Source organism: Chelonia mydas, chromosome 2, assembly GCF_015237465.2.
Source record: "Chelonia mydas isolate rCheMyd1 chromosome 2, rCheMyd1.pri.v2, whole genome shotgun sequence".
NCBI lineage: Eukaryota > Metazoa > Chordata > Testudines > Cheloniidae > Chelonia > Chelonia mydas.
In genome coordinates, this window is record NC_057850.1 from 243,507,262 (window position 1) to 243,526,072 (window position 18,811).

At 42.7% G+C, this 18,811-nt stretch overlaps 1 long non-coding RNA gene across 1 annotated transcript in view; it reads right to left on the reverse strand.

Moving 5' to 3' along the window:
- Positions 1-8,954: 8,954 nt before the first annotated feature.
- The window catches only part of LOC122464355, a 31,431-nt gene continuing 21,574 nt past the window's right edge, over positions 8,955-18,811 (reverse strand). The window contains exon 3 of the long non-coding RNA XR_006288303.1: positions 8,955-8,965. This is a non-coding gene — a long non-coding RNA (uncharacterized LOC122464355). The remainder of the gene's footprint in view (positions 8,966-18,811) is intronic.

Below are 18,811 nucleotides of genomic sequence, written 5' to 3' on the forward strand. Positions count from 1 at the left end.
AAACTGAAGTGAGCTCCTTTTTAAACCCAGGTGCCCTGATTAGCCTGCCTTAATTGATTCTAGCAGCTTCTTGATTGGCTGCAGGTGTTCTAATCAGCCTGCCTGTCTTAATCGTTTCCAGAAGGTTCCTGATTGTTCTGGAACCTTCCCTGTTACCTTACCCAGGGACCTACTTAACCTGGGGCTAATATATCTGCCTTTTATCACTCTCCTGAAGCCATCTGGCCTGACCCTGTCACACCGTGTTTGCAGTGTTTCCCCAAATTAATGCCACATTATTTCCCTCCTTTTATTAAAAGTTTTTTGCTACACTCAGACTCTGTGCTTGCAAGAGGGGAAGTATTGCCTCTTAGAGGCACCCAGGGGGTGGCGTAGGTCACTGGGTTCGGGCTTGAGCCGGTTTTCCGTTGTATTGTTGAAAAGGATCCCCTAGATACTGAATCCGGCCCTTGTTTCTGCCAACTCTGACTGGCAGAAAGGTTACAGATGGTCTGTCATTGACTCTCTGTCCCTGTACCAGGAGAAGGCATTTGACAGGGTGAACCACAGGTATCTCTTAGGCACTCTGTGGGCATTCGGTTTCAGGCCCCACTTCATAGGCTTTCTCCAGGTGCTGTGTTCGGTCAAGCTCAAATGAACCCTGAAAGAACCCATCAGCTTCGGGCAAGGGGTGCATCAAGGCTGCCCCTGTCCAACCAACTGTACACTCTGGCCATCAAGCCCTTCCTCTGTCTCCTCTGCAGGAGGTTCACAGGATTGGTGCTCCACGAGTCAGATTTGTGGATGGTGCCTGTCAGCGTATGCCCATGACATTCTCCTCATGGTCCAGGACCCAGGTGACTTGGTGTAGGTGGAGGCCTGCCAAGCCATCTACTCAATGGCCTCCTCTGCCTGGGTCAACTGGGTCAAGAGCTCTGGACTGATGATCGGGGACAGGTGTCAAGTGAGCTTCCACCCACCCGTGCTCCAGGCCATTCGGTGGAGTGCAGGTCCGCTGCTCTATCTGGATGACTTCCATTTCACTGCCCATACCTCCCTGCTGGAGAACTGACACAATTTGGAAGGCAGGGTGGCTGAGCATCTGCAGAGGTGGACAGGACTGCTCTGGTGCATTTCCCTGCAGGGGAGGGCGCTGGTGCTTAACCAGCTGGTCCTGTACGTGCTCTGGCACCGGTGCAATAACCTGAGCCTGACCCCAGGTACTCTGGCCCACCTCCTAATTCTGGGTTACTTCTGGCCAGGGCTGCACTGGGTCTCTGCAGGGGTTTTGAGTCTTCCCCTGGAGGAGGGGTGGACGGGGCCTGCTCTGCCTTAGCAGTCAGGTCCATGTCTTCCACCTCCAGGACCTGCAGAGACTCCTTCATGGTGCAGGCAGTCCGGTGTGGAGTGTGCTGGCACATACCTCCCTTCATCACCTCCAAGGGCTCTGATACACCCGACCGCTTTTTCCCCTCCATCTGAGGGGATCTTCCGCCAGACTTGTCTGACATGCCAGTCTTCTAACAGAACCTCCTCTGGACCTGGAAGCTGGTCTCAGTGACTGCCGAGGGGGAAGATCTCCTCACAGAGCCCTTGCTAAACAGCTCAGTGTGCAGACGGCAGAGTCTTCCTCAGTGCACTGGAGGTTGGTCCTGGCAGATACATGAACATCAGAGACCTCCTGGACTATGACCAAGGGGACTGGATGGATCCCCTGGCGCTAGCCCGTGCATGGGGCTCTCCACCCCTCATGTCCTCCGGCGCATATTCCACGTGGTGAGGGCAGCCTTGTTGGGTTTCCCTCAAGCAGTTCCTGTTGTCGGGTGCTCCCAGCCCACCCCTCACCTCTGGCCCTGTAGCCTGTGCCATCAGGCCCTTGCCCTGCTTGTACCTCTGGCTACTCCCCTGCATCATCCGAATCGGTTGTGGGACCTGCAGCTGGTTCATTTCCAAACCGTGCCTAGGAAACATCTGTATGTGCTCGTGCTCCATACCCTTTATTTACTCACCCTCGTGTCCTGCTCTGACACCAAGTGGCAGGACCTTCAACCACCTGTGGCCGGTGAGGAGCCCTGGTGGGCCAGTCTGTAATTCACCCTACTCTCCCAGCCTGCTAGGGGTATTAGTTGGTGGCTCCTTCATAGAGCTGTGAGCATGGGCGTGTACTTAGTGTGGTTCACCCCCCTCCCTGACACTTTCCCTTTCTAGGGCATGAGGGAGACCTTGCCGCACACTTACCTCGAGTGCACCAGGTTGCAGCCTTTTTCCTGGCCCCTCCAGAACCTTCTCTTTAAGTTCTGGCTGCACTTTTCCCCAGACCTCCTGATATTTGCACACTCCACCTGTGGCCCCACGAAGTCACAAGACCTCCACGCCAACCTCCTCACGGCATTGACCAAGGTGGCCATCCACTATACCAAGGGGAGGATGCTGGCTGGAGAGTTTCTGTGCAACTGTGGGGCCTATGTCTGATCCTCACTTAGGTCACATATCCGGGTAGAGTTCTTCTGGGCTGCATCCACTGGTTCCCTGGACGTCTTCGAGGAGCAGTGGGCACTCTCCAGGGTTCTCTGCTCGGTGTTTCCCTCTGACTTCCTGCTTTTGACCCTTTGACCCTCACTCCTGTCCCTGTTTTCTCATTTGCTGTCCACTGGATTTACTTGATCCCTGGGTTCAGTGGCTCTTCCCCTTAGACTGCGGCAGGCACCTTCAGATGCAGGCGGGCATTGCCCAGCACTCTGTCACAAACCATACAATAGGGGGATGAATGTGGTCAAATATAAGCAGCTTGCTAAAATACTGGGTGGAAAGATTGTTCTTTGTGTTATTTCTTACCTTAGTTTTTGTTATTTTATTCTGCATGCATAGAGTCTATTATACATTTTGTAACATCAAATTAATGGAGAAAATAATACTGTAAAAATGCTATTGCAGGTGTTAAAACAATTAACAGTCGTCTATAGTGATGACCTCAAGCCCTGTGGTACCACTGTTGTAAACTGTAGAGGTTTGGCCTGTTACTGGAGAACAGTATTTTGTAGTTAAAAAAAATAGAAAGAGACACTGAGTCAATGACCCACCAGTGATGATCCTGAAAATGTGATTATTCGATAGGATTTTACCACTGCAAGGTCATCAGAGGTGCTTCAATCCTCTAGCACCTTTACTACTCACCAGTCACAATTTTGAGTGACATCCTTTATAAAGAGGAATTTTCATTAGTCAAGAGTATACAACAGCTCCTTTGATTAAATATGGATTTAAAATACATGATAGAGCAGAGTAGCCTAAAAAGTACCATCAAGTGTGTTATATAAACAATATGCATGTTCAAAATTAGTACATGTACCAAAAGAGAGACTTACTTGATACACTAAATTATGGTTTGCAGTTGCCTCTTCACTTTCTTCTTTGTGGTAATTTACATAAATAACTGTGTAGAGTTGGCCTTAAACACCTACACATTTCAAGCACAGGTTAAATTATAAAAGAGATTGCAACATCTTCTTTGTCCATCATCATTTAATAAATCAACAGGTCCATTTCTGAGGATTGATGTAATGGTATTTATGAGCATTGGCAAAGTCATATCCACTTAACTGATGCAATTAAGCAGTGCCTTGCTCTTATTATAATAATAATGGGTTGACTGATGAGTAATTTATTTCTTTCCAATGTAACTGACAAAAAAAGATTATATTCCTAGACAATGCAATGTATTTGGATCATAAACCTGCTGCCTTCTCATCTCCACCATTAGCTTAGATTTATCCTTCCCAGAGAGTGGTGGAATACACTTTAAACAAAGTATCATGTTTAATATGGAGGGATGCTTCTGATTGTGTTAAATCCTGCACAGGAGTTGAATATTTTAGTAGCCATTTTTATAAGAGTGACTTGGGACTGAATTCTTATTATCTATATAAAAGATTCCAGAATTGTCACTCTGTGTCTCACTCTGAAGCCTAGAATGTCTGTTGAGTCAGTACGAAGTGATGGAAACAGCTACTAGCATGGTTGAGAAATATTTTTGTTGAGAATATTACCAGGTTCAGTCATTACTGGGATACGTGGTCTGCTACCCTCCAATTTTTAAGTTTTCAGCCATTTTGGTGTTACAAATCAAATTACACTCAGGAGACAGAAGGTATGTACTTATGTTATGCCAACAGTCCAGTCTTCTTCTCCTTCTCATGTCCTTGTCACAAACTAGATGTTTTTGCAGAACCGTGCACAAGCAATGGCTCTTTCTGTCAGTGCAGTGAGGTCCTCCTTTGTACAGGTCTCCCCAAAGAGTCAGCAAGTGAGCAGGTGCTCCAGGGTCTGCAACTCACCACACTCGTATATATTCATGCCATTAGAATAGCCCCATTTGATCATATTAGTCTGTGATCTGTCAGTTTACGTGCACAGGCGGTTCAGATTTCACCATGTTGGCCAGTCTGTATCAGCCCCTCCAAGAAGGTTCTCCTGGGGTTCCAGATCTATTTCAGTGCTTCTGACTGCACACAGCTTTCATCCGTAACCTCAGTCATGCCTCGCCAGCTGTCATACCCAAAGGCACAACACTGATTATAAAATGTTCACTATTTAAGGCATTTGGTTACTTCTGTGTGACCATATAATGAATGCTTGGATCTTCCATCTGCCGCGATCTTTCCATTTGGCTTGCTACCTTCCTCCTGACATCAGGTGTGCAATGCCAGCCAGTAAGTACAGGCTATCCTTTGGTGTTGGCTTGAGTCATCCTGTTATTCCATGACAACTGTTGTTTAGAAGACGGTCTAATTTCTTAGCATGGATGGATCATTCCCACACTGGACATGAATACTTTGTTTTGAGGTAGCACAAGGCAATAGCAGTGGTTCGCAAATAACTGGATTGGCTCCCCGCTTTGAGGTAATCAACTCTCAGAGGATGTTGTAACAGGTGCTAACTTTCCCTTTCATCTTCTCTACATGTGCTTTGAAGGAAAGTGTCCGATCTAATGTCACCCCCAGGTAGACAGGGTTTGGGTGGTTAGCCAGTAGGATTCCATCCCTGGTGATGATTAATTTCTGCTTGGCTTCTCTATGGCATAGGTGAAAGGCTGTCACCTGTGTCTGGGTCAGGTTGGCATGAAGTTGGTTCTTATTGTAATAAATTGAGAGGTTGCTCAGTGCATGTCAGTCTATTCTCGACAGTGGCAAAGTCCTTCTCCTGTGACGTGATGCATAGATCATCAGCATACTAAAAGTTCCTCGTATTGCTCTGTATGGGATGATCATTGGTATATATGTTGAAGAGGATTAGTGCTAACACACTGCCCTGGGGGAGGCCATTTTGTTGTCATCTCCAGCAGCTCCATTTCTTGCACACCTATGTATGCAAAATGTCTGTTCTCCAGAAGAGCTCAGATGAGCTGCACTATGTGGTAGTCAAGCATAAGGCTGCAAGTCTTTCATGGATGTCAAGGCAGCCGCAGGGCTCCGGGCCACCCCCCGCTCAGAGGAGTAGCGGCAGTGGGGTACAGGGCCGCTCCTCCCAGCAGCAGCGGCGTGGCTCCAGTCCATACCCCGCCAGGAGCAGCAGAGGAGGTAACGGGGCCCCGGGCCACCCCCTGACCAGAGCAGCAGCAGGGCTCCCTAGCTGCCCCCCCCCCAAGATCAGCAGCAACCGCTGGAGCACCACCCCCAGAGCAGCAGCATCCACTGCAGCGGCCCCCCTCACCCAGCCCTTAAGATTTAGTTACGGGTATTTTTAGTAAAAGTCATGGACAAGTCACTGGCTGTGATGTTTTGTTTATTTCCCATGACCTGTCCATGACTTTTCCTAAAAAGTACCCATGACTAAATCGTAGCCTTAGTCATCTGTCATATCATAGACTTTGACAAGCGAGTCCAGACCATTCTGATATCAGAGGTAACTCAGCCAATCACGACACTTACTCTACAGGTAATCTGCATGCAGAAATTTCATTGGTTGTATGAGGGAGAATGCACAGATGGTGGATTACTTGGCCCAACTTGCATACCTGCGCAACACATGGACTTTGAGCTACTAATGTCGAACAGAAGGTCAGAAACAAGCCAATTAACCTCCATGCCAGTAGGATTTGTTTTGTGTTTTGTTTTTTAATTTCCTTCCATTTGTCAATGTGCTCTGCACACCATCTTCTCCTTTTTCTATTAACACCTTGTAGAGGCTTGTTGAACTCAGCACCTTTACGTATTTTCCCTTATTATGACCCTTTGGGATATTTGCAGAGACAAAATTTCTCGATACTTTAAATGACTGCTTCTTGGAGCAGCTGGTACAGGAACCCACAAGGGGAGAGGCAACTCTCGATCTAGTCCTGAGTGGAGCGCAGGATCTGGTCCAAGAGGTAACTGTATAACAGGACCACTTGGAAATAGTGCCCATAATATAATAACATTTAACATGCCTGTGGTGGGAAGAACACCTCAACAGTCCCACACTGTGGCATTTAATTTCAGAAAGGAGAACTTTGCAAAAATGAGGAGGTTAATTAAACAGAAATTAAAAGGTACAGTGACTAGAGTGAAATCCCTGCAAGCTGCATGGACACTTTTCAAAGACACCATAATAGAGGCTCAACTTAAATGTATACCCCAAATTAAAAAACACAGTAAAAGAACTAAAAAAGAGTCACTGTGGTTTAACAACCATGTGAAAGAAGCAGTGAGAGATAAAAAGGCATCTTTTAAAAAGTGGCAGTCAAATCCTAGTGAGGTAAATAGAAAGGAGCATAAACACTGCCAAATTAAATGTAAAAAAGTAATAAGAAAAGCCAAAAAGGAGTCTGAAGAACAGCTAGCCAAAAACTCAAAAGGTGATAACAAAATGTTTTTTAAGTACATCAGAAGCAGGAAGCCTGCTAAACAACCAGTGGGGCTGATCGAGATACAAAAGGAGCACTTAAAGACGATAAAGTCATCACAGAGAAACTAAATGAATTCTTTGCTTCAGTCTTCATGGCTGAGGATCTTAGGGAGATTCCCAAAACTGAGGGTCTTTTGTAGGTGACAAATCTGAGGAATTGTCACAGATTGAAGTGTCACTAGAGGAGGTTTTGGAATTAATTGAGAAACTTAACAGTAACAAGTCACCGGGACCAGATGGCATTCACCCAAGAGTTCTGAAAGAACTCAAATGTGAAATTGCGGAACTATTAACTATGGTTTGTAACCTCTCCTTTAAATCAGCTACAGTACCCAATGACTGGAAAATAGCTAATGTAATGCCAGTATTTAAGAAGGGCTCTAGAGGTGATCCTGGCCATTATAGACTGGTACGTCTAACGTCAGTACCGGGCAAATAAGTTGAAACAATAGTAAAGAATAAAATTGTCAGACACATAGAAGAACATAAATTGTGGTGCAAAAGTCAACATGGTTTCTGTAAAGGGAGATCATGCCTTATGAATCTATTAGAGTTCTTTGAGGGGGTGAACAAACATGTGGACAAGAGGGATCCAGTGGACATAGTGTCCTTAGATTTCCAGACAGCCTTTGACAAGGTCCCTCACCAAAGGCTCTTATGTAAATTAAGTTGTCATGGGATAAGAGGGAAGACCCTTTCATGGACTGAGAACTGGTTAAAAGACAGGGAACAAAGGGTAGGAATAAATGGTAAATTTTCAGAATGGAGAGGGGTAACTAGTGGTGTTCCCCAAGTGTCAGTCCTAGGACCAATCCTATTCAACTTATTCATAAATGATCTGGAGAAAGGGGTAAACAGTGAGATGGCAAAGTTTGAAGATGATACTAAACTTCTCAAGATAGTTAAGACCAAAGCAGACTGTGAAGAACTTCAAAAAGATCTCACAAAACTAAGTATTGGGCAACAAAATGGCAAATGAAATTTAATGTGGCTAAATGTAAAGTAATGCACATTGGAAAAAATAACCCCAACTATACATACAATATGATGGGGGCTAATTTAGCTACAAGTAATCAGGAGAAAGATCTTGGAGTCATCGTGGATAGTTCTCTGAAGACGTCCATGCAGTGTGCAGCGGCAGTCAAAAAAGCAAATGGGATGTTAGGAATCATTAAAAAAGGGGATAGAGAATAAGGTGGAGGATATCTTATTGCCCTTATATAAATCCATGGTACGCCCACATCTTGAATACTGCATACAGATGTGGTCCCCTCATCTCAAAAAAGATAAACTGGCATTAGAAAAGGTTCAGAAAAGGGCAACTAAAATGATTAGGGGTTTGGAACGGGTCCCATATGAGGAGAGGTTAAAGAGGCTAGGACTTTTCAGCTTGGAAAAGAGGACACTAAGGGGGGATATGATAGAGGTATATAAAATCATGAGTGGTGTGGAGAAAGTGAATAAGGAAAAGTTATTTACTTGTTCCCATAACATAAGAACTAAGGGCTACCAAATGAAATTAATGGGTAGCAGGTTTAAAACAAATATAAGAAAGTTCTTCTTCACTCAGCACACCGTCAACCTGTGGAACTCCTTGCCTGAGGAGGTTGTGAAGGCTAGGACTATAACAGGGTTTAAAAGAGAACTGGATACATTCATGGAAGTTAAGTCCATTAATGGCTATTAGCCAGAATGGGTAAGGAATGGTGTCCCAAGCCTCTGTTTGTCAGAGGGAGCAGATGGACGGTAGGAGAGAGATCACTTGATCATTACCTGTTAGGTTCACGCCCTCTGGGGAACCTGGCATTGGCCACTGTTGGTAGACAGGATACTGGGCTGGATGGACCTTTGGTCTGACCCAGTACGGCCATTTTTATGTTCTTATGTTCTTATATGTTTAGCACCTTTGTTGCACCTTTACAGATTTGTAGATTAAGGGCCAAATTCTCTGCTGGTTCTAAATTGTTACAGCTTCATTGACTTTAATGGAGCTGCTCCAATTTACAACCAGCAGAGAATTTGGTCTTGTATCTTGAAATGGGCACAAACCATAAACTTTGATCAAAATACTCTCAAAATACTTTGCAGCTGAAGCCTAACTCTGCTTACACATTATTATTTTATGGTCTGTTTCAAGTGTAAATCCTAAAGTTCTCAAAGGCCTACTATATCCATCTTCATCCTGTCTTCCGCTGAACTACAGCAACAACTCTTGTCTTCCCCGTAATATGAGCCAAATGTTCTAAGTGCTTATTTCATAGTTTCATAGAGTTTAGGGCCAGAAGGGACCATTAGACTTGCCAATCTGACCTCCTATGTCACAGGCCATTAATTTTCACCTCATTACTCCAATAAATGCTCATCCATGTGGGCACTCATTTGACTGCCAGGTATGACCCTGAGCAAATCAGCAGTGATTACAGAGATCTGGCAGCAAGCATGAAGGAGTCAGGGGCACAGACTGTGTTCCTGTCCATCCTCTCAGTTAAGGGTAAGGGCCCAGGCAGGGACTTGTCCAGAGCAATAATAGATACACTTGTTGCTTTAATAGGGCCAATTTCACAAAGCTGAGAATCATTATGAGCCAAATCAGCTGGGAGAAAGAATATAATTAGAAAAATATGAATGTTAATTGGAAATCATTTAAGAAAACTTTACTAGATGCCCCAAAAGCCACAATTCCAGAGCTGAAGAAGGCCATACTGGTTAAAAAACTGACTTGGTTTAGAGGGGAAGTGAAGGCAGAGGTGAAAAATTAAAAAAACAAACAAACCCAAAATATATAACAAATGGAAGAAAGTGGAAGTTGATAGTAATGAATATAAATCAGAAGTTAGGAATTGTAGAAAATTGATAAGGGAAGACAAGGGACACAAGGAGAAATCTGTGGCCAGCAGAGGTAAGGATAATAACAAGCTTTTCAAATACATTAGTAACAAAAAGAATCCTGACAATGTATTGGTCCATTACTAGATGGAAATGGTTGAACTATCAATAATAATACAGAAAAGCCAGAAGCGTTCAATAAATATTTCTCTTCTGGATTTGGGGAAAAACAGATGATGTAGTCTCATCATGTGGTGATGATAATACTCTTTCCATTCCACTAGTATCTCTGTAGGATGTTAAACAGAAGCTATTAAAGTCCAATATTTTTAAATCAGCAGATCCAGATAATTTGCATATTAGATTTTTAAAAGATCTGGCTGAGGAGCTCACTGAACTGTTAATGTTGGTTTTCAATAAGTCTTGGAGCACTGAGGAAGTTCCAGAAGATTGGAAGAAAGCTAATGTACCATTTTTCAAAAAAGATACAAAATTTACTTGACACACATTAAATGGAATAAAAACTGGCTAACTGATAGGTCTCAAAATGTAAATGTAAACTGAGAATCAAGTGGCTGTGTTGCAGTGAGGTCCCACAGTGATCAGTTCTTGGCCCTTTGCTATTTAACATTTTTATCAGTGACCTGGAAGAAAACGTAAAATCATCACTGATAAAGTTTGCAGATGACACAAAAATTGGGGGAGTGATAAATAATGAAGTGAACAGGTCACTGATTCAGAGTGACCTGGATCACTTGGTAAACTGGGTGCAAGCAAACAATAGGCATTTTAATATGGCTAAATGAAAATGTATAAATGTAGGAACAAAGCTTACAGGATGGGGGACTCTATGCTAGGAAGCTGAGACTCTGAAAAAGGTTTGGGAGTTGTGACTGATAACCAGGTGAACATGAACTCCCAATGTGACATTATGGCCAAAAGAGCTAATGCAATCCTGGGATGAAAACAGGGGAATCTCAAGTAGGCGTAGATACGTTATTTTACCTCTGTATTTGGCACTGGTGTGACCACTGCTGGACTATTGTTCCAGTTCTGGTGCCAACAATTCAAGAAGGATGTTGATAAATTGGAGATGATTCAGAGAAGAGCCACAAGAATGATTGGAGGATCATAAAACATGCATACAGTGAAAGACTCAAGGAGCTTAATCCATTTAGTTTAACAAAGAGAAGGTTAAGGGATGAATTGATTACAGTCTGAAAATATCTACATAGAGAACAAATATTTAATAATGGGGTCTTCAATTTAGCAGAGAAAAGTATAACACAATTCAATGGCTGGAAGTTGAAGCTAGACAAATTCAAACCAGAAATAAGGAGTACATTTTTATTTGTGAGAATAATTAACCATTGGAACAATTTACCTAGGGTCATAGTGGATTCTCCATCACAGACCATTTTTAAATCAAGATTGGATGTTTCTTCTAAAAGATCTGCTCCAGTAATTATCTTGGGGAAAGTTGCATGGTCTGTTATACTGAAGGTAAAACTAGATGATTACAACAGTCCATTCTGGCCTTGGAATCTATGAAGGGGGATGGATAGCTCAGTGGTTTTAGTATTAGCCTGCTAAACCCAGGGTTGTGAGTTCAGTCCTTGAGAGGGCCATTTAGGGATCTGGGGCAAAAACTGGGGATTGGTTCTGCTTTGAGCAGGGGGTTGGACTAGATGATCTCCTGAGGTCCCTTCCAATCCTGATAGTCTAGGATTCTATGAAAGCAGTGTAACTGTGGTACCACAAGCAGTGGCAGCTGAAGCACGGTTTAGTTGTGCCAAGTACAAACCCACCTGAATCTAGCGGGCACATACTCGGCACAGCTGAGCTAAGCCTCCACTTCTGCCACCACTGATACAGTGGCTAAGTGCTATTAACACTCGCGCTAGCTTGATGAGAGCTAGCACTAGTAGATGTACACAAGCAAGTGAATCACACTCCTCGCTCATAGTGTAGATGTAGCCATAGAATCATAGACTCCAAATCCAGAAGGGATCATTACAACCACCCAAAATTTTCTGACCCAGGTGGCTGTTGGGTAAATCATGCAGCCTCACAATGATAGTGGCAGCTCTCAGAGAGAGACAGGGCCACCAGAACACTCTGCTAGAAAGACAGGGGTCACCTTCCTAACATCCTCTTCATTTCAGGGACAACATTTCAGGGACCCACTATTCACTTCAGGTCTTTAGCTGCCTTGGGAGGGGCCTCTACATAGAGCTTCTCCCTCTCTGCCCTCCCACCTCTCTCATTCTCCCAGCAGTGGCCTGTCTACTGAACACACACATTCCCTTGCATGAGGGCCTAGCTGACAGACCCAGCCTGCACCACCATGAGTGCAGTGTATCTGAGGTGGTCTCCTCATCTGGCTGGTAAGTGCCACATAAGTGTCCATGCTGCTGACAGCCTGGTGGGAAGTTAAAGAGGTGATTCAGACTTGTGACATGACCAGTGACACAATGAAGACCTAGCAGAGGTAGGAGATATGACTTGTGTGAGTGGGCCTAAGAGAGATGCTTCAGAGGCCCATTTGTTAGAAACTGTAGGTGCTCAACACATATGACATCAAGTTGATTTTAGAGTTAAAGCCAAAAAAAGAGACTGGTTTCTATGCACGGAATCCAAATTTCAAAAGCAGGATTAGATACTCCAAAAGCTGATGTACATAATTTTTACCACATGGGCACCCACCATCTTCTCTGATGTTGAGCCATTGACCAAATGGGACAATGCCTCAGACTTTCAATGCTGGCCTTTAGCAATTTCCTGGAACCTCCGAAGAGGATGAAGAGTGCATCTGACCTAGAGCATGTATTTTACATATGCACTCATAGCTGTGTTGTCTATCATGATCCATGGTGTCCTATGCAGTGGCCCTTAGAGGAACAAGAGCTAGTTGTGCTGCTTTTCATTCAAAAATATTTATATGAAGATTCCTCTCTTTTCAAGACCATGGTCTAGGCACCTCATTCCTATAGCCTGTCAGGAAAATCCTACAGCACGACAGCAGAGACTGAATTTTGTAAAGCCTGACCTTTCCTCTCCAGATCCTCCTCAGTCATCTTAATGACTGAGATCACCAGTTGCTCCTCTCTAACTACAAGCCCTAGATTCTGGAAGACTGCTCTTTAAGATTCTTCTTTGGAATGGTGCAGAAGAGCTAGACACAGATTCCCTGTTACCTAACAACTGTTACTGCCATTATTTTGGTGAAAGTCCATGGAGCAGATGCAAGGCCAAAGAACAGAAAGCAACATTGGAACGGCACTGTCCAGTGTAAAATGCAGTGTCATGAGGGATCTGCAAACATGCACTTTTAGATGCCAGATCAAGATGTTGTCTGCTGCAAAGTCACTGGAGCTGACTACCTGTACTGCAAGCTGAAACAAGGCAGGAAAATGAGCAGAGAATCTTGATGTTGATTGGCCTGCCTGTGAACCAATGAAGAGGAGGCAAAACCCAGAACCACAGAAATTATATTTTTAGCCAAACTTTTTTCCAGCATCCCAGTAAGTCATATGGAGTTTTGAGAACTGTTGTGACTATGTGGTTATTGTACCATTGAAGTCTGGAATATTTTATCTGACAGAATTCAGAACAACTTGTTCATTTCCAGTCAGATGCATCTGGAATTCAGACTGGAGATTGAACCTAAGTATGAAGTAGCCTGGTTGTAGTTTGTAGATAAAAGACCCCGTCACTATGCTAACTGGGTTCATTTTTGTTGTTGCTTTATTTTTCTTGTGGTATTTATTCTAATCCAATCAAAATAACTGAAGTTAATTTTAAAAGGCTTTTTTCACTTATTAGCTCTTGGGTGACATAAGAAAAGTAATTCACAATGAGGATAATATCCGTCTGAAACAGGTGATCCAGCAGTGATGAAGAGGTCTCTGATTAATTGGGGAAAGGAAAGGTAAAAATGGCTGTGTATGGTAAAAACTGATGGTTTCAATTTTGACAAAAAAGGTGAAAAGGATTTTGAAGTGTAAGCAGAGAGGGTGCCGCAGTATTTTTATGACAACAACAACAATGAAGTGAGGCTCAGGAAGAGATCCATTTTCCTATTCCTAGTTAGGGAACAGGAATGTGCAGCTCTGGAAGGCTTAGGATTTCCTCAAGAACATGACAAGATAGACTATAAGGGTTTGATTGAAGTGCTTAAAAAGTTCTATGAATCCCAAACAAACTTCACAGAAGACAGAGATACAAATTTCATTTAGAAAACCACAGAGACGGGGAAAGCACATCTGATGTTCTAGCAACTCTTAAAAATCAGTCCCTGACCTTCTTTTTAGTAATCATCTCTGAGAAGCCCTCAGACACCAGAGATCCAAAAGGGAGAGGGGCTGCCAAGAATTGTTCACAGAGACAAGTAAACCTGAAAGGAGCAATGGTTATCATGCTGGTGTTGGAATCCACCAAAAGAAACATACTGCACTTTGAGAGAACACCTCTGCTTGCATTTCATATTGAAGAAGGAGAGGCCAGACCTGAGACAAGGAAGTGGACATGAGTTGCTACACCCTGGAGGAGACCAGCAAGTTGGAAGGATCCACATTTTCATTGCTTGGAAACATCACATCAGTCAGAGCAATTACGCAGTAGTATGGGAACTGTGCCAAGGGAGGGTATTCGGGTCTCGTTAGTCATGTACATCACTGGAGAAAGGAATTAAATAAAAGGAAGCTGTTCTCATTAAAGGTATGGAAAATCACCTAGTTATGTGAGTATCTAGGAGCTAATTACATAATCTGCTCCTCATCATAATGAGATGACTGGTCATTTATATCACTTCTTAGAACCGCTTATCGCACAAAATAAGCAGGATTCAAATGCTACATATAAGGTTATATAAGTACCAATAAAGGAACTCCACAAATGAAAATCGATACAGGTGTTGCAATATCTGTAATTCCCGAAAAACTGTACATGAGTCAAATTAAGAGAAACAAGTACAGTATTGAATAAGAGTCATTAGGAGATAAAAGTTATGATGGCTGCAGGTGAGCATAAAGTAAAAAGGTATCTGTTTGCTGTTAGCACTGACTGTTACATAAAGAGATTGTCCTTCACAAAACATCTGAACAAGGCTAACTTGCATTGCAATTGTAGGAAACATGCATTAGCTAGCTAGTGAAGTTAAAACAAACGCTTTTTTGATATATGGCTTAGTGAAAGGCATAACAACAAATATGTATGCGGTTAAAAATGCCATTCCTACATTTCTTAATGCTCCTCCTGTGCCTTATGCTTTGCTAGAACATATAAAAAGGCAAATTAGAAAATTGCAGAAACAGGGGATAATATGACCTGTAGAGTTTAGTTTAATTTTGTGTGTTACTAAACCCAATGGTAGTGTGAGGATTTGGGGGAACTTTATATATAGTCACCTTAACCTTGGTTGGAAGTGTATGGGTACCAAAGTGATAGGCACAGTACAAGAATCTAAATGGATCACTATCCATCCAATTCCAAAACCACATAATTTATTTCCTAACAGGCAGGGGAGTGAAGTTTATGGAACCTGATCTGTTCCTAGGATTTACAAGTGGCCAGATAGCCAGATTCGTAAAAAATCAAATAAAATCTAAGATTAAACATATATATAAAGCTTGCTAGGTATGAAAGGCACCCATTCAGTGTAGCTAGTGCCCCTGCCATATCCCAAAGACTAATGCATCTGTTTTGCCCAGATTTCTATTTTATTGTCTCCTTTTTAGAGGACACTTGAGAAATCTAGAATGGGTTCTGAAAACGTGGTAAAAATATGGGTTTAAAATTCAAAAAAATAATAATAATGGTGTCTTCCAGAACCAAGATGTTTATTTAGGCCATAGCACAGATACAAATTAAACACAGCCCTTAAAAAAATAAAGAGGCAAAAGCCATTGAAAAATGTATTGGTACCCAAAAATGTTTCAAAGTGGAGATTATTATCTTCCATAATAGGCAAAAACAAACTCAGTGTCTTTGTTGTTACAGAAAATTTTAAATGGGTTTGGACTGGAAAGAAAAATAAACTTTTGAGGAACCAAAGGCATATTTCCACCTTAACCCAGAGCTTCCTTAAATCAAAAACAAGGAGACCTGGGAGAAAGGTCAGAATCTGGGAGAAGCATGGACCATTATAGCAGGGACCAGGGAGAGGCAAGAGGGAACATAGAGGGGAAATAAAATCAGTATATTAGATATCTCTATACTAATGTGAGAAGTACGGGGAATAAGCAGGAAGAACTAGAAATGCTAGTGAATAAACACAACTATGACAAACTTGGCATCACACACACTTGGTGGGATAATATACATGACTGAAATATTGATATGGAAGGGTACAGCTTGCTCAGGAAGGACAGGCAGGGGATAAAAGGGAGAAGGTGTTGCCTTATATATCAAAGATGTATACACTTGGACTGAGGTTGAGATTGAAATAGGAGACAGACTTGTTGAAAGTGTCTGGGTAAGGATAAAAGGGGTAAAAACCAGGGTGTTGTCATGGTAGGGTCTACTACAGACCATCTAACCAGAAAGAGGAGGTGGATGATGCTTTTTTTAAACAACTAGCAAAATCACCCAAAGCACAGGGCTTTATGGTGATGTGGGACTTCAACTGCCGAGATGTATGTTGGGAAAATAACACAGCAGGACACAGATTATCCAACAAGTTCTTGGAAGGTATTGGAGACAATATTTTATTCCAGACGTTGGAGAAAGCAACTAGGGGAGAGGCTGTTCTAGATTTGATTTTGCCAAATAGAGAGGAACTGGTTGAGAATTTGAAAGTGGAAGGCAGCTTGGGTGCAAGTGATCACCCAAGGAATGGTAGGAGGGAGAACAGCAAAATAAAGACAATGGATTTCAAGAAGGCAGACTTTAGCACACTCAGGGAATTGGTAGGTAAGATCCCGTCAGCAGCAAGTTGAAGGGGAAAAACTGTTCAACAGAGTGGGCAGTTTTTCAAAGAGACATTATTAAGGGCACAAGAGCAAACTATCCTACATCTTAGGAAAGACAGGTAGAATGGCAAGAGACCACCCTGGCTTAACCAGGAGATCTTCAATTATTTGAAACTCAAAAAAGAGTCAAAAAGTGGAAACTAGATCAAATTACAAAGGATGAATATAAACAAACAATACAATCATGTAGGGACAAAATTAAAAAGGGCAAGGCACATACATAATGAGCTTAAACTAGCTAGAGACATAAAAGGTAATAAGAAAACATTCTACACACATTAGAAGCAGGAGTAAGACCAAGGATAGGGTAGGCCCATTACCCAATGAGGGGGAAAAAACAATAACAGAAAATGTGGAAATGGCACAAGTGCTAAACAAGTTTTTTGTTTTAGTTTTCACCAAAAAAGTTAGCCGTGATTGGACGACTAAGACACTGAATACCAGTGGAAATGAGGTAGGATCTGAGGCTAAAATAGGGAAAGAACAAGTTCAAAATTACTTAGACAAGTTAGATATCTTTAAGTAACCAGGGTCTGATGAAATACATCCTAGAATACTCAAGGAGCTGACAGAGGAGATATCTGAGCCATTAGTGATTATCTTTGAAAACTTATGGAAGACAGAAGAGATTCCAGAGGATTGGAAAAGGGCAAATATAGTACCCATCTATAAAAAGGGAAATAAAGACAACCCAGGGAATTACAGACCAGTCATCTTAACTTCAGCACCTGGAAAGATAATGGTGTAAATAATCAAGCAATTAATTTGCAAACACCTAGAAGATAATAAGATGATAAATAACAGCATGGATTTGTCATGAACAAATTGTGTAAAACCAATCTAATAGCTTTCTTTGACAGGGTAACAAGCCTTATGGATATGGGGGAAGCGGTAGATGTGGTATATTTTGATTTTAGTAAGGCTTTTGATACTGTCTTGCATGATTTTCTCAAAAACAAACTAGGGAAATGCAATCTAGATGGAGCTACTATAAGGTGGGTGCAAAACTGGTCGGAACATGGCTCCCGGCGAGTAGTTATCAGTGGTTCACAGTCAAGCTAGAAAGACTTATCAAGTGGGTTCCTGCAGGGATCAATTCTGGGTCTAGTTCTGTTCAATATCTTCATCAATGATTCAGATCAGTGGTGGGAAACCTGCAGCCCATGGGCTGCAGGGGGCACATCAGGGTAATCCTCTGGTGGGCCGTGAGACAGTTTGTTTACATTGACCGTCCACAGGCACAGCGGCCCGCAGCTCCCAATGGCCCCGGTTCACCATTCCTGGCAATGGGAACAGCAAACTGCAGCCACTGGGAGCTGTAGGCAGCCATTCCTGCAGACGGTCAATGTAAACAAACTGTCTCACGGCCTGCCAGCGGATTACCGTGACGGGCCACATGCGGCCCATGGGCCACAGGTTGCCCACCACTGATTTAGATAATGGCATAGAAAGTACCCTTATAAAATTTGCAGACAATACCAAACTGGGAGGGGTTGCAAGGAGGAGAGGATTAAAATTCAAATTGTCTTGAAACACTGGAGAAATGGTCTGAAGTAAATAGAATGAAATTCAATACAGACAAATGCAAAGTACTCCACTTAGGAAGAAACAATCAATTGCACATATACAAAATGGGAAATGCCTGCTTAGGAAGGACGACTGCAGAAAAAATCTGGGGGTTATAGTGGATCACAAGCTAATATGAGTCAACAGTGTAATACTGTTGCAAAAAAAGCAAACATAATTCTGGGATGTATAAGGAGTGTTGTAAGCAAGACACAAGAAGTAATTCTTCAGTGAGGCCTTTTCAGTGTAGAGCAGAGCGGGAGTATTGTGTCCAGTTCTGGGCAGCACATTTCAGGAAAGAGGTTGACAAATTGGAGAAAGTCCAGAGGAGAGCAACAAAAATGATTAAAGGTCGAGCGAACATGACCTATGAGGGAAGACTGAAAAAACTGTTTAATCTGGAGAAGAGAAGACTGAACAGGGGACATAACCGTTTTCAAGTACATAAGAGGTTGTTGTTACAAGGAGGAGGGAGAAAAAATGTTCTCCTTAACCTCTGAGGATAGAACAAGAAGCAATGGGCTTAAATTGCACCAAGGGAGGTTTATGTTGGACAATAGGAAAAAGTTCCTAACTGGCAAGGTAGT